The 12326-nt window shown below is 38.8% G+C and overlaps 1 long non-coding RNA gene across 1 annotated transcript in view; it reads left to right on the plus strand.

Moving 5' to 3' along the window:
* Positions 1-12326, plus strand: part of LOC141584543 (uncharacterized) — a 41521-nt gene that overhangs the window by 716 nt on the left and 28479 nt on the right. Inside the window, exon 2 of the long non-coding RNA XR_012517617.1 lies at positions 683-905. This is a non-coding gene — a long non-coding RNA (uncharacterized LOC141584543). The remainder of the gene's footprint in view (positions 1-682; positions 906-12326) is intronic.

Consider the following 12326-nt stretch of genomic DNA (forward strand, 5'->3'; position numbering starts at 1 on the left):
TTTGTGCACATGAATCAAAGAAAGACTTTCTTGAATTTTGGTCAGCAGGGTTTGTTTTAGATCTGTGAAGAGTGGAAGAAGTTTCAATGGAGTGATTTTATGGAGGACTGGGAAGATCCCTTTCCTCACTGTTGAGACACATTCAACCATTAGAATTCCACTGAGGTAAAATACTGGGAAATAGCATTAGGTTAGGAGTCATTGTACCTAGCTTCCAAGCTTGGTTCTGTTCCTGTGATTTATACTTCATCCATATATTTATTTAATTAGGAAACAAAACAGTCATTGAATTAATATGTGTCTTGTCCTATTCTATGTGCTGAGTGTTAGTGTGAAATAATGCAATATTTTTATTGATCTTATATTGTGATGGGGAAAGCAATAATTTACATATACATGTATAATATAATAATACCAATGTTATGAAGAAAGCAAAAATCAAGTAAGGCAGTAGGAAGTACCAGACAAGGAGATGTGTTTGCGTAGATGTGTGTTACTGTGCTTTAAAATAGGTCCATGAACTCTTTCACCCTCTCTTCAAAAGGTGCAGCCTAATCTACCTCCCTTTGAGTGTAGACTTGGCTTAGTGACTTCTTCTAGCAAGTAGAATAAAGTAGAAGTGATGATGTATAGCCTTCAGACTGGATAATAAACCCACCATGTCTTCTTCCTCTTCTTTTAGATTTTCTTCTCTGGGGAAGTTAGCTGTCATGTTGTGAGGATACTCAAGCAGTTTATAAAGAGGTTTGTGTGGCAAGGAATGGAGGCCTCCTGCCTACAGCCATGTAAAGGAGCCAGCTAGGAAACAGATTCTCCAGCCCCAGTCAGACCTTCAGATAATTGCAGCCCCTACCAACAATTTGACTGCAGTGGAAGGAAAGACTCTGAACCAGAGAACCACCCAGGTAAGATAATCCTGGATTCCTGACCTAGAGAAACTCTGAGTTAATATTTGTTGTTTAAAGCCACAGCTTTGTGGGACAATGTGTTAAACATAACCAGCAATTGATTAGGGAAGCTCTTAGTAAGAGCAGAGACCAGAATGAAAAAGGGGAATGAGCCAGGTAATTATATGTATAAAGAATGCTTGAAGTAGAGGGGATAGAACTGCCATAGGTCTTGTGGTTAGAACAAGCTTCATATTTTTTCAAGGGAAATTGCCGGACTTGGAAATGGGCAAGAGATACCTGAGTATCCATTCAGTAGAGAGCTGAAGCATTGTCTAGGGTTTCCTCTGGGGATACTTGATTATACTGAAAGTTACCTTTAAACAGACAGTTAAAGTTATCTCTTTAACTGTCTGTTTTCTAAGTTATTTTGCCTGAGGAAAACTGACAGTAACGCAAATGATCTTCCTTAAAGAAATACTATGAATTTTGTCCAGTAGAGATGTGACCGAATTCTACCCTGTAGAAAAGATGGTCCCAAACAATACATTTTAAGCAGCTCTATTGAAATATAATTCTTATACCACACAATCCATCCATTTAAAGCTTACAATTCAGTTTTGTTCAGTCTGTGCACGGGGTTGTGCAAACAGCACAACAATCTCATTTTAGACCACTGTATTGCTCCTCCTCATCCCTGCAGAAAGCCCATCCCTATCAGCAGCTTCTTCTCATTCTTTTTCATGTTTTGCTTTCCCCCTCCCTCATGCCCTAGGCAACCACTAATCTACCCTCTGTCTCTATAGATTTGCTTATTCTGAATATTTTATGTAAATGTTAACATGCAGTATACGGTCTTTCAAACGGACTTCTGTCATTTCGCATAATGGTTTCAAGGTTCATCTGTGCTGTAACCGGTGTCAATACTTCATTCTTTATTGCCAAATGATATTCAGTTGTATAGATACGCATTTTGTTTATCCATGAGTTGATAGACATTTGTGTTATTTGTACTTTTTGGACACTACAAGTAATGTCTCTATAAACATTTACATACAAGTTTTTGTGTGAATGCATGTTTTAATTTCTCTTGGATGTATAAACATAGGCCTACCATATGACCCAGCAGTTCTACTCCTAGGCATCGGTGTACTGTGATGTTTGGAACGGAGTGACAAAGGGCAAAAGGAAGGATAACACAGTAAGCCAGAGAATAAAAGTCCCTTGCACAAACTATAAGCATCTCTCCTTAACCTACATCTCAGGGTATTCACAGATGGGAAAATGAATCAAATCAGTATCTCTCTCATTTTATTATTTTTATTTTTATTTTGTTGTGCTCCTGGCTTGACCTAGATCTTAAGTTATTCATGGAGGTTTAAAAATATATTCCAGCACTCAAAATCCTCCCTGGCAAACTTCTGCCAGTTGTTTAACTTAAATTTTTGTTGTTTATACCAGCTCCATTTTTCATGTCTTTTTTTCAGTAGTCCCTCAACTTGCCTTTCCTAGAGTTTAGCCAAAGTCCTGGGAAGCAGTGGTAACCCCAAGACAACCTCTCAGGCAAGTCTAACTGGCTGAAACAGGTGGCCTCCACAGAAGGAGAATACTGGTCTGAGCACACAACCCTAGTTATTTGAGGTAATGGAAATCTAAATTTTTCTGCTCTCAAGCCTTTGAAGGGGGCTTAGTTTATCAGCCATGACCTAGTACACAGGGCTATAAAGTGTGTTCTTCAAAGATTTTCTTTTCTTCCTCTTTCTCTCCTTTCAATTAAGAGTAGAAATACTCAGGAAAGAATCATATAAACATAAGGGTAGAATTAAGAAATATGCATTTCTTTTCTTGAGGAAATTTTCCATGACAAATGAACAGCACTCTCCCCCTTAGCCAGTAAGGTCAAGTGTTGGCTCTTTGAGAAAGAGTCACTTTCCTGCAGCCAAGGGTGGGGGTTGAGTCTGGGAATCCAATAAGGGACAAGAGCTTGCGAGAGAAAATAGTTATCTAGAAAAGGAAAACTGACGGTCAGTGTTGATCCCCTCTAAAAGGTTTGCTGCTCCTTTGTGGTTTCAGAGCTGATGGTGGCCTCTGTATTATTACTTTGGGGCTGCTCCCCAAGTGGCCCTCTGGAGCTGATCTGACCATTCACAGCTGCAGCTGTGAGTGCTGAGGACACTTATTTATTTATTTATTTATCTTTAGTTTTATTTTAGTTTTAGAGATTGGGGTTTTGCTTTATCACCTGGGCTGGAGTACAGTGATAATTATAGCTCGTTGCAGCCTCAAACTCTTGGGCTCAGGCGGTCCTCCTGCCTTAGCCTCCCAAGTAGTTGGAACTCCAGGGGCACACCACCACACCTGACTATTGCTTACTGGTTTGTCAGTTTTAAATTTTGGGTCTTTCTATATTGCCCAGGCACTTCCTGAACTCTTGGCCTCAAGAGATCTTTCTGCCTCAGCCTCTGAGTCAGTTACTGGGATTGCAGGCATGAGCAACCATGTCTGGCAAAAACACTTTCAGTAGGGGGTACCCTGCTCATCCCTGATGGACACAAAGCTTGTTTTTCTACATTTGCACTAAAGAGTGAGCACACTTTTAGGTTATGTAATTGGAAAGGCTTTGTGGAAGAAAAGTATCAGAATATCTGGGTCCCAAACCTGGCTCTGTCACTGAATGAAGCTTTGAGGGTGTAAATGGTATGTCCAAGCTCACCTAGCTACAACCTGTGAAACTGACGAGAACTGAACCGTATTTTCTAGGATCCTTCCAAGTTCTACCATTCTGGGTGTGAATGTTACAGAGATGCCGGAACACCCTTAGATGTTTCAGTGCTTTTTCTGTGTCCCCTTCTTGTGCTCCCTCTGTATTTCTTCTTTTGGGGGCTTGGTCTAGTAAAGTTAGAAAGCCACTAATTCACAGATAACAAAAATTTACTTTAGGAATCTTACTTAATTTACTTATGAAATACTACCAGTTTTGGAATCAAGTAGGGATAGGATCTTTGAGGTCTAGGAATGTCAGGTCCAAAGGACATTCTGGCATGAAATCTTATGCAACAGTAACACATCATGGACTGGAGATGAGGGAACTTGAGGAAAATGATCAGCTTATTAATGTGCTCACTGCGTGCTGATGCAGAGGTTCTGGTTGTCAAGGGAAGAGAGGTACAAGGTGAAGCACAGATGGACAAGAAGAAAATGAGAATGTGAAATGCAGGTGGTGCATTTGTAAGTTTGTACAGTTTTTCAGGACCTTTGGCCATCACCCCAAGAAGTGTGACACTTTGGACTGTACTGACACCAAGTAGTGAATTGATAGAATCTTAGACTCATGGTTGAGACTGCTTGGGTCCACTGCTGTGAGTAAGGCTAATGGGAGTGGATTATCGTGCGCATACAGAAGTAAAATGAAAATAAAAAGAGAGAGAAAAAGCAAAAGGAGAAGGAACATAGTTTTATTAAAACAGGCTAGCCTTCTATCAACACGTCAGATGCTTAGTTTCTTTGTTTCATCTTTAAAATAAACATTTTGATACTACTTGGTATCTTTGTCATTCATCCTCAAATCCTTTTAATCACTCTTGAATATAGCCACAGTCTTAATACTAGATTTGTTTAAAATATTCCTTTATACTCACGCTGAACCTATTCTTGGAGTCCAGCTTCTTAGAAACTTGTCTGTTTCCCTGAAACTTTTGGCCATATTTCCACAAAAAATAATCTCTCAAAAATTTTCAAATATTTGGCAGTGGCAACCCAAAAGAAGTCCAGTGATGGGCACAGCTGGAGAGGCATGACTAAACTTTCTCAGAACTGGTTTTCAACTAAACAGTCCAAGAAGTCAGCAAAAGCTAGCCTTCTGCCCTCCCCACCATCTCTGTTCTTTTTGTTTTCTTTGCACCTCTCCACTCACTTCCTTCTTCAGTACAATTGTGGCACTAATAAAAACTGCCAAGTTAGCATTATTGAGATATGCTAGGACTATCTGGTATCTCTGGTTCCTCAGGTTTTAATTAACTCTCCTTGAGGTGTTAGCAGGCTGTATTCAGGTCCCTCTCCCATTCCCTTCAACTTATGGGTTTTGATGCAGGAATTTCTGCTGTCACTTACCCACTCACAGTTTGGAGCAGGCAATGATGCCAGTAGGTTGAGTTGGAGGGGAGTGGTAGGGTTGGAAAGTACTGGGGGAAGAGCTGGGAGATAGACCCTAGTCAGTGAGGAACTTTTGAAGAGTACATAATTTGACATGCAGCTTCGTGGGCTGGAAGAGTTAGAAACAATTTCTGTGTAGAAGCTGGTTCTGAGAAGTCTCACAATCCCAATGGGTGTGTAATCCCTGCAACTCAGGAAAACCAGAGAGAAAGGGTAGCTATCAGCACGGAAGACTCGTGACTGCTGAGTAGCTGCATCCCCCTTTTAAGGATGGAAGAGAGGGACGGGAGATGACCATAAGGAGAGACCATACAGACAGATTCGTCTGAGGTGAATTGAACTGGAGGTTTTAACCAGAACAATCATGAAATCATTGAGTTAAGGAGAAGATTTTAAAAAATAATTAGAAGTCAAACCTGGTCTTAAAGCCTATGAAGAAAACAACTCAGCTCAAATTGGAAGGGTAAGGCAAAAACAAAGTAGAGACCCATATGTGAAGGAGGAGGCAAATGCTTTACCTGCCAAGTATCTCACTCCATTTGTCCACACTTTGGACAGGAGCATCCCTGTGCTCCAAATTTTCAGAAAAACATGAGGAAGAGACTTGAATGAGTTAGAATCCAGGACCAGGCTGTTTCTGGAGAACCTGACTTCAGAGGTTTCTGGCAGGAGTATTCTAAGCAGAGATCAGGGATTTCACTTATTGAGGGGTCATCTTTAGATGACAAAGTTTTTCCCATTTCCAGCTGGAAGCGTCAAGGTTCCAACTCGAGGATTGACGTGTGGAATTCTTGAGCTGTCCAATGCATAGGTCTAGTGGCTCCTGAGTTCTAAATCGTAACTCTGAAGATTGCTTTGTGGTGATGGTGGTAACAGGGATAAGAAGTGTCCAGTGAAATAAATGTCAGTTGCCTAAAAAATGCCAAATAAAAGTATACCGTCTCAAAATGCACACAGAGAATAAGCTGCTGTCTAAAGGCATAATCAAGAGGTATGGATTCTGAGCAAGGGTTTCATGCCTTGGGTACGACTGACAAAAAAAAAAAATCATTTTTGAATCCCATTGGTTAGAGGGGGCAGAGCACTGGTTATTTTATTTGGTTGATCCATCTTTTTTGTGGGGTCTAGCTTCTTTAACTCAGCGTAATTATTTTGAGATTCATCTGCGTTATGGATTGCATCAATAGAAAAAGAATGTCTTTTTTAATACTGAATAGAGTACCAGATATGTACAAGATATGCCAAATCTGGTTTGACCATTTACCTGATGAAAGGCATCTGGGTCATTTAGTTTTGTGCAATTATAAATCAAGCTGCAATAAACATCCATGTATAGGTTTTCTGTATGTGAAGATAAGTGATTATTTTACTTAGGGGTGGGATTGCTGGTAAGTATGTTTAACTTCTTGAAAATCTGCCAAACTGTCTTCCAAAGTGGCTGTGCCCAGCAGTAATGTGTGAGTCCCAGTCACTCCATTCCTTTGGCAACACTTGAAATGGGTCAGTGTATTAAATGTTAGCCATTCCAATAACTCCGTAGTGGTATCTAATTCTAGTTTGATTTGCATTTCCCTAACAACTGCTAATGTTGAGCATCTTTCTATGTATTTATTTGCCAACCATACATTTTCTTTAGCGAGTGTCTGTTCAAATCTTTTGACCATTTGCACTTGATTATTTTCTAATTATTGAATTTTGAGAGTTGTTTATGAATTCTAAATACACCTTCTTTGTCAGATACATATGTTCTCCTGTGCTGCGTTTTATCTTTTAATCCTCTTTACAGAATTTACAAAATTCGGTCTTTTGAAGAGAAGTTTTTTACTTCAAAAGCTAATATATGCTTTTTTTTCCTTTTATGGATTATGCTTTAGGTGTAAGACCTAAGAAATCTTCGCCTAATTCAAGTTCACAAATATTTTTACCCTATGCTGTCTTGTGAAAACTTTATAGTTTAGATTTTACATTCTTTGGCATGTAGATATCCAAATTTTACAGCACAATTTTTTTGCAGCCTACCCTTTGTACTCTAAATCATCTTTGTACCTTGGGAAAAAAACCAAGTTGTCCATCTCTGTGTAAATCATCTATTTTTGGACCATTTCTTCAGCTCCATTGATTTGTTTGGTGGTCATGATGCCAATAGCACACTGTCTTGATTTCTTCAGCTTTTATAATAAATCTTGAGCTCAGATAGTATTAGTCATCCAACTTCATTTTTCTTTTTCAATTTCACTTTAGATTTGTTCTAGATCTTTTAAATTGTCATATGAATTTTAGAAACAGTTTGTTAAATATACCAAAAATCTGCTAGAATTTTGATTAGGATTGCAGTGAACCTATAGCTCAATCTGGAGAGAACTGATGTCTTAACATGACTATTCTGACCCTGAACATGATGTAATCTCTCCATTTTGGGTTTTTTTTTTTTAAGTTTTCTTTAACAATGTTCTGTAATATTCAGGGCATAGCACTTTCACGTATTTGTCAGAATTGTCCTTATTTCATATTTCTTATGTTATTATAAATAATATTACGTTTAACATCAATTTCTAATTTATCATTGTTATCATATAAAAAATCCAACTGATTTTTTGTAGAGTCTATCTGATTTTCTACTAATCAGTCATGTAGTCTACAAATAAAGTTTTACTTCTTTTCCAATCTGGATGATTTTTATTTTTTGTTCTTGTCTGACTATCCTAACTCAAGCCCACAGTGCAGTGTAAAATCAAAGCTGTTAGAGCAGACATAATTTTCCTTTACCTGATCTTAGGAAAAAAATATTTGACTTTTCATGATTAAGTAAGATCAAGGCAGTTCTATTTCTTGTTTGCTGAAGGTTTTTTTTTTAGTTTTAATTTATTGGTAAGGAACGAACACTGAATTCTGTCAAATGCTTTCTTGGTATCTACCAGAAATGTCATATGATTTTTATTTTTTAAGTATGCTAATACAGTGAATTGCATTGATTTGTTGTCAAATATTAAATCAACACTGCATTCCTGGGATAAACCCTATTTGGTCATTTAGCAAATTCTTTGTACGTATTGTTGAACTTGATTTGCTAAAGCTCTGTATAGACATTTTACATCTATGTTTGATGGCTGTTAGTATGTATTTTTCTTTTCCTACAATGTATTTGTATGATTTTTGTATGAGAGTAAGCCTGATTTCATAAAAAGAGTTGAAAAATGTTTTATCCTTTTCAACATTTAGAATTGTTTATATAGAATTGACACTATTTCTTTCTAAAATGCAATTCACCAGTGAAGATATCTAAATCTGAAGTTTTCTTTGTGGGTAGATTTTTAACTACAAATTTAATGTTTTTTACTAGATATAAAGCTACTTGTACTAATGTTACCTATTTATTCTTGAGTGAGCTTTGATAGTTTGTGCCTGATATAGTTTAAATATATGTTTCTATGAAATCTCATGTTGAAATGTAATCCTCATTGTTGGGGGTGGGTCTTAGTGGGAAGGGTTTGGGTAATGGCGGTGAATCCCTCATGGGTTGGTGCTGTCTACACAATAGTCAGTTCTCCTGAGATCTGGTTGTTTGAAAGTGCCTGGCACCTCTCCCCACCCACACACACGCTCTGTCTTGTTCTACTTTCACCATATGATGTGCTTGCTGCTGCTTTGCCTTCTGCTCTGATAAAAGCTCCCTGAGACTTCCCAGAAGCAGAGCAAATGCTGGTGCCATGCTTGTACAGCCTGCAGGACTGTTAGCCAATTAAACCTCTTTTCTTTATAAATTACCTAGTTTCAGAGATTTCTTTATATAGCAAAGAACAGACTAATAACACAGTGTCTTTTAAAAAATTTGCCCCCGTCACTTAGGTTGTCAATTTATTGTCAGAAAGTTATATATAATATTTTCCTGCTGTCCTTTGCACACAGTAGAATCTGTAGGGATGCCACCTCTCATTCCTGCTATTGGTAATTTGTGTCCTTTCTCTCTCTCTGATTTTTTCTGATCATTCTGATTAGAAGTTGATCCAATTTATTGATAGTTTTAAAGAAACTATTATTATTTTATTGCTTCATTAATTTTTTGTATTATTTTACTCATATCATTTTACTCTTTATACATTTATATACTCATATATTTTTTACTTACATATCTTTCATATTATTTTACTCATGCTGTTTTGATATTTATCTTTTTTTGTTTACTTTGGGTTTAATTTACTCCTCTTTTTTCATTTTCTTTAGGCAGAAGTTGAAGTAATTGATTTGAGACTTTTATCTTTTTTGAATCTAAGCATTTTGCAAGATATTTTTTCCAAAGTACTACCTTAGTGCCATACCATAAATTTTTATTTTCATTTAGTTCAAAATACCTTCTAATTTCCCTTTTGAGTTCCTCTTTGATAATCTGATAATTATTAAAAATTTGTTAATGTATTAATTGCTATTATGCAAACAAATAGAGTAATGGGATAGAACTTTATAGAGAATTGTCTTGACTTCAGATGAGGCCATAAGAGAAGGCCTGTTGGAGGAGATGATATTTAATCCAGGACCAGAAGGGTGAAAGGTAATCAGCCGGGGGAAGAGCTGATGCAAGAGCATTCTAGGCACAAGGACATCAAGTACAAAAGTCTTGAAGCAGCAAAGAATAGGAAAGAGTCTGAGTAGAAGAAAGAGGTAAAGGAAAATTTGTCCTAAGTTCTAATTCTCAGAGGATGCTGCTTCCAAATATTACAAATTGCAGGAACAAGTCACAGTCATAAGAACAGAGCACGGCCATGTTTGGCCTGACAACAGCTCTTCTAAGAGTCTGAGTAATGGGTCAAGTGACCTCTGGAGAAACCCCGCCGTCCCAGGAATTCTGTCCCATTAAGTTGTTGAGCTAGTGTTCCATCCTTACACCGTGCTGCTCTACATCCTGAGTAAATTAAATTCTTTACCCTTGAAAGTTTGCCATGAGCGATTACTAGATTATTATTCTTTTTCTTTTGGACTTTTTTTATGTGCTAAAGAAACTTCCCAGATTGACCTCAAATAACTGATTCTATGAAATATATATTTTTTGCCTTTTCCTTTGCCCTAGCCTCGCTGACTAGGCCTCTTCAATTCTTGGTGACAAGATGAAAATGATAAATCATGGACACAATCTGGTGCCATCCATTTTCTGCTTTATTCTTTTTCACCATAAAGGGTCTGGGATGGAAAATGTTCCTCAGTCAGCCACAGCTGGCTCCGGTACCACAGTGAGTTAGTGGTAACATCTGCTAACGGCAGGCTGAAGGCATGCCTCCTTCCGCTTGTTCTCGCCAAGCTGGCTCACTGAAGAGTTGTTCTCTATATCTCTGGAAATCTTCCTCTGTACTTTCTCTCCCCTTTGGCTTCCATTGGCTCTTCCCAGCCTGTCCTCAAGTGAATGATTCACAGTTTATATGTTTCTCTCATTTCAGTCTTGGGAAAATCTACATAACATTCTCTCTTTTGCTCAGGGGTGAGGATCCTGCTTGTTAGAAGTTAGGCTGTCCCTTCACTTTCCAGTAGATCAGGTAGAACGTGGCCTTCTATAGGCAGGGGTGTTATTTTCTTGCTGACCCACCCTCGGGACCAACCAAGAAGGCTACTGGATGGGCTCCATCAACTATCTTACTGTGGATGCAGTTCCGAGGATGGAAACATTTCAAGAGAGAAAAATTAGAGTTCTGTCCCACTTGGGATGGTATTCTCTCCCAGTCTTGAAACATTCCGAGGAAGGTTTTGCCAGAGTTTCTTTTACTGGTTACATTCCTGTTTCCTGAATTCCCCCAGCAAGGAAATTCTCGCCGAGAGAAGGAGCAGTTCTACTCTGCTTCCCATGTTTGCACTTTGACTAGGAAAGAAAGAATACAATACTTCCATCTTCTCTGTCCGCTTGTTTGCACCTCCCCAAAGTGGGTGGACTAGCTAAGCTGACTGTGGAGGCCCTGACCGTCATGGAATCACATTTAGTAGTGGATGGAGGACAGTGTTAAATGCCATATGCAATTCACACATGGCATTGTTTCTTAGTTTCTTGGCTCTGTGTTCTCTGCCTCCTCATAGTAAATTCTATGAGATAAACTCCCCTGAGCAAGGTCCCCTGGTGTGGAGGGTCTGGAGAGGATATCCTGGAGAGGATATGGGGCAGGGCTGTGCTTCCTTTTCCTACTTTGCTGGTGGCTAGGCAGTTGAATTTAGGTCTGACTTACAAATCAACTGTCCAAATAAGTGAGTCCCCTAAGACCAAGTAGGAGGAGAAGGAAGATCCACTAAGCTTCAGATTTAGGTCCTATTCTCCAATAATTTTCTAGAAGTTCTTCTTTGAGAGAATGATTAGGTATATCCTTCACCAATAAAGAGGCTGATTTTTTAACCCCCATTTGGGTCTGATGAGTCTTGTATCTTTTCATCTGATAAAACAGAGAGTGGCAGGAGAAGCTGTAACCCTGCTTCCCGATCCCATCTAATTTTTAACGTGAAGTGTAGCCTTTTAAAATGAAAATGAGTGTCACATGCCTGCAATCCCAGCTACTTGGGAGGCTGGGGCAAGATAATCACTTGAACCCAAGATGGAGGTTGCAGTGAGCCAAGATTGAGCCACTGTGTTCCAGCCTGAGTGAGTGAGCGAGATTGTCTCAAAACATAAACAAATAAATAAAACGAGAATGAGTTTTAAGATTTATTGCATGTATATGTGTGTCTGCCCTTAGTATGCATGTCTGAAAAACGAAAATGCGTTAGGTTCGAGCATCCAGAGAAACAGAAACCTGGAGAGGCCAGCTGTCTTGCCTAGAGTCACATTACTCAGCCCTTTCTCTTTGCATCTTTCCTGTGATATTTGAATTGGCACTGCTGGTCTGCTTAATGCTGGAGATTGCAGGTGCTACAATAAGGAGGTTAAAATCGCCTCTACTCTGCATTCTTGAAAACTCTCACCTTGACTCTACTAGAAGATCACACACCAAATCTTAGACAAGAGTCCCAAGAATGAAATAATTCCTCTAGACCCTAGGGAGAATGGTTTAACCACCAGCTAAATCGTCTACCCATATTGATAATCCAGCTCCTTTGCTCTATCTGTGGTTATCACCATTGATATAAACTCTGCAAGTAGAATGGTGATGCTGGCTACATGGAGAGAGGCTTGGATATATTTAATTTCCTGCCACTCTGACAAATATCATGTCTTATAATCAAATAACCATAACTTTGCAAGAGCAAAGTGTGTTAGAACAGGGATATTCAGGGTCCTTGTGTGGCTTGAGGCATTGCCAGGGCAGCTATGGGGTCCGAGTG

Source organism: Saimiri boliviensis, chromosome 5 (genome assembly GCF_048565385.1).
Source record: "Saimiri boliviensis isolate mSaiBol1 chromosome 5, mSaiBol1.pri, whole genome shotgun sequence".
NCBI lineage: Eukaryota > Metazoa > Chordata > Mammalia > Primates > Cebidae > Saimiri > Saimiri boliviensis.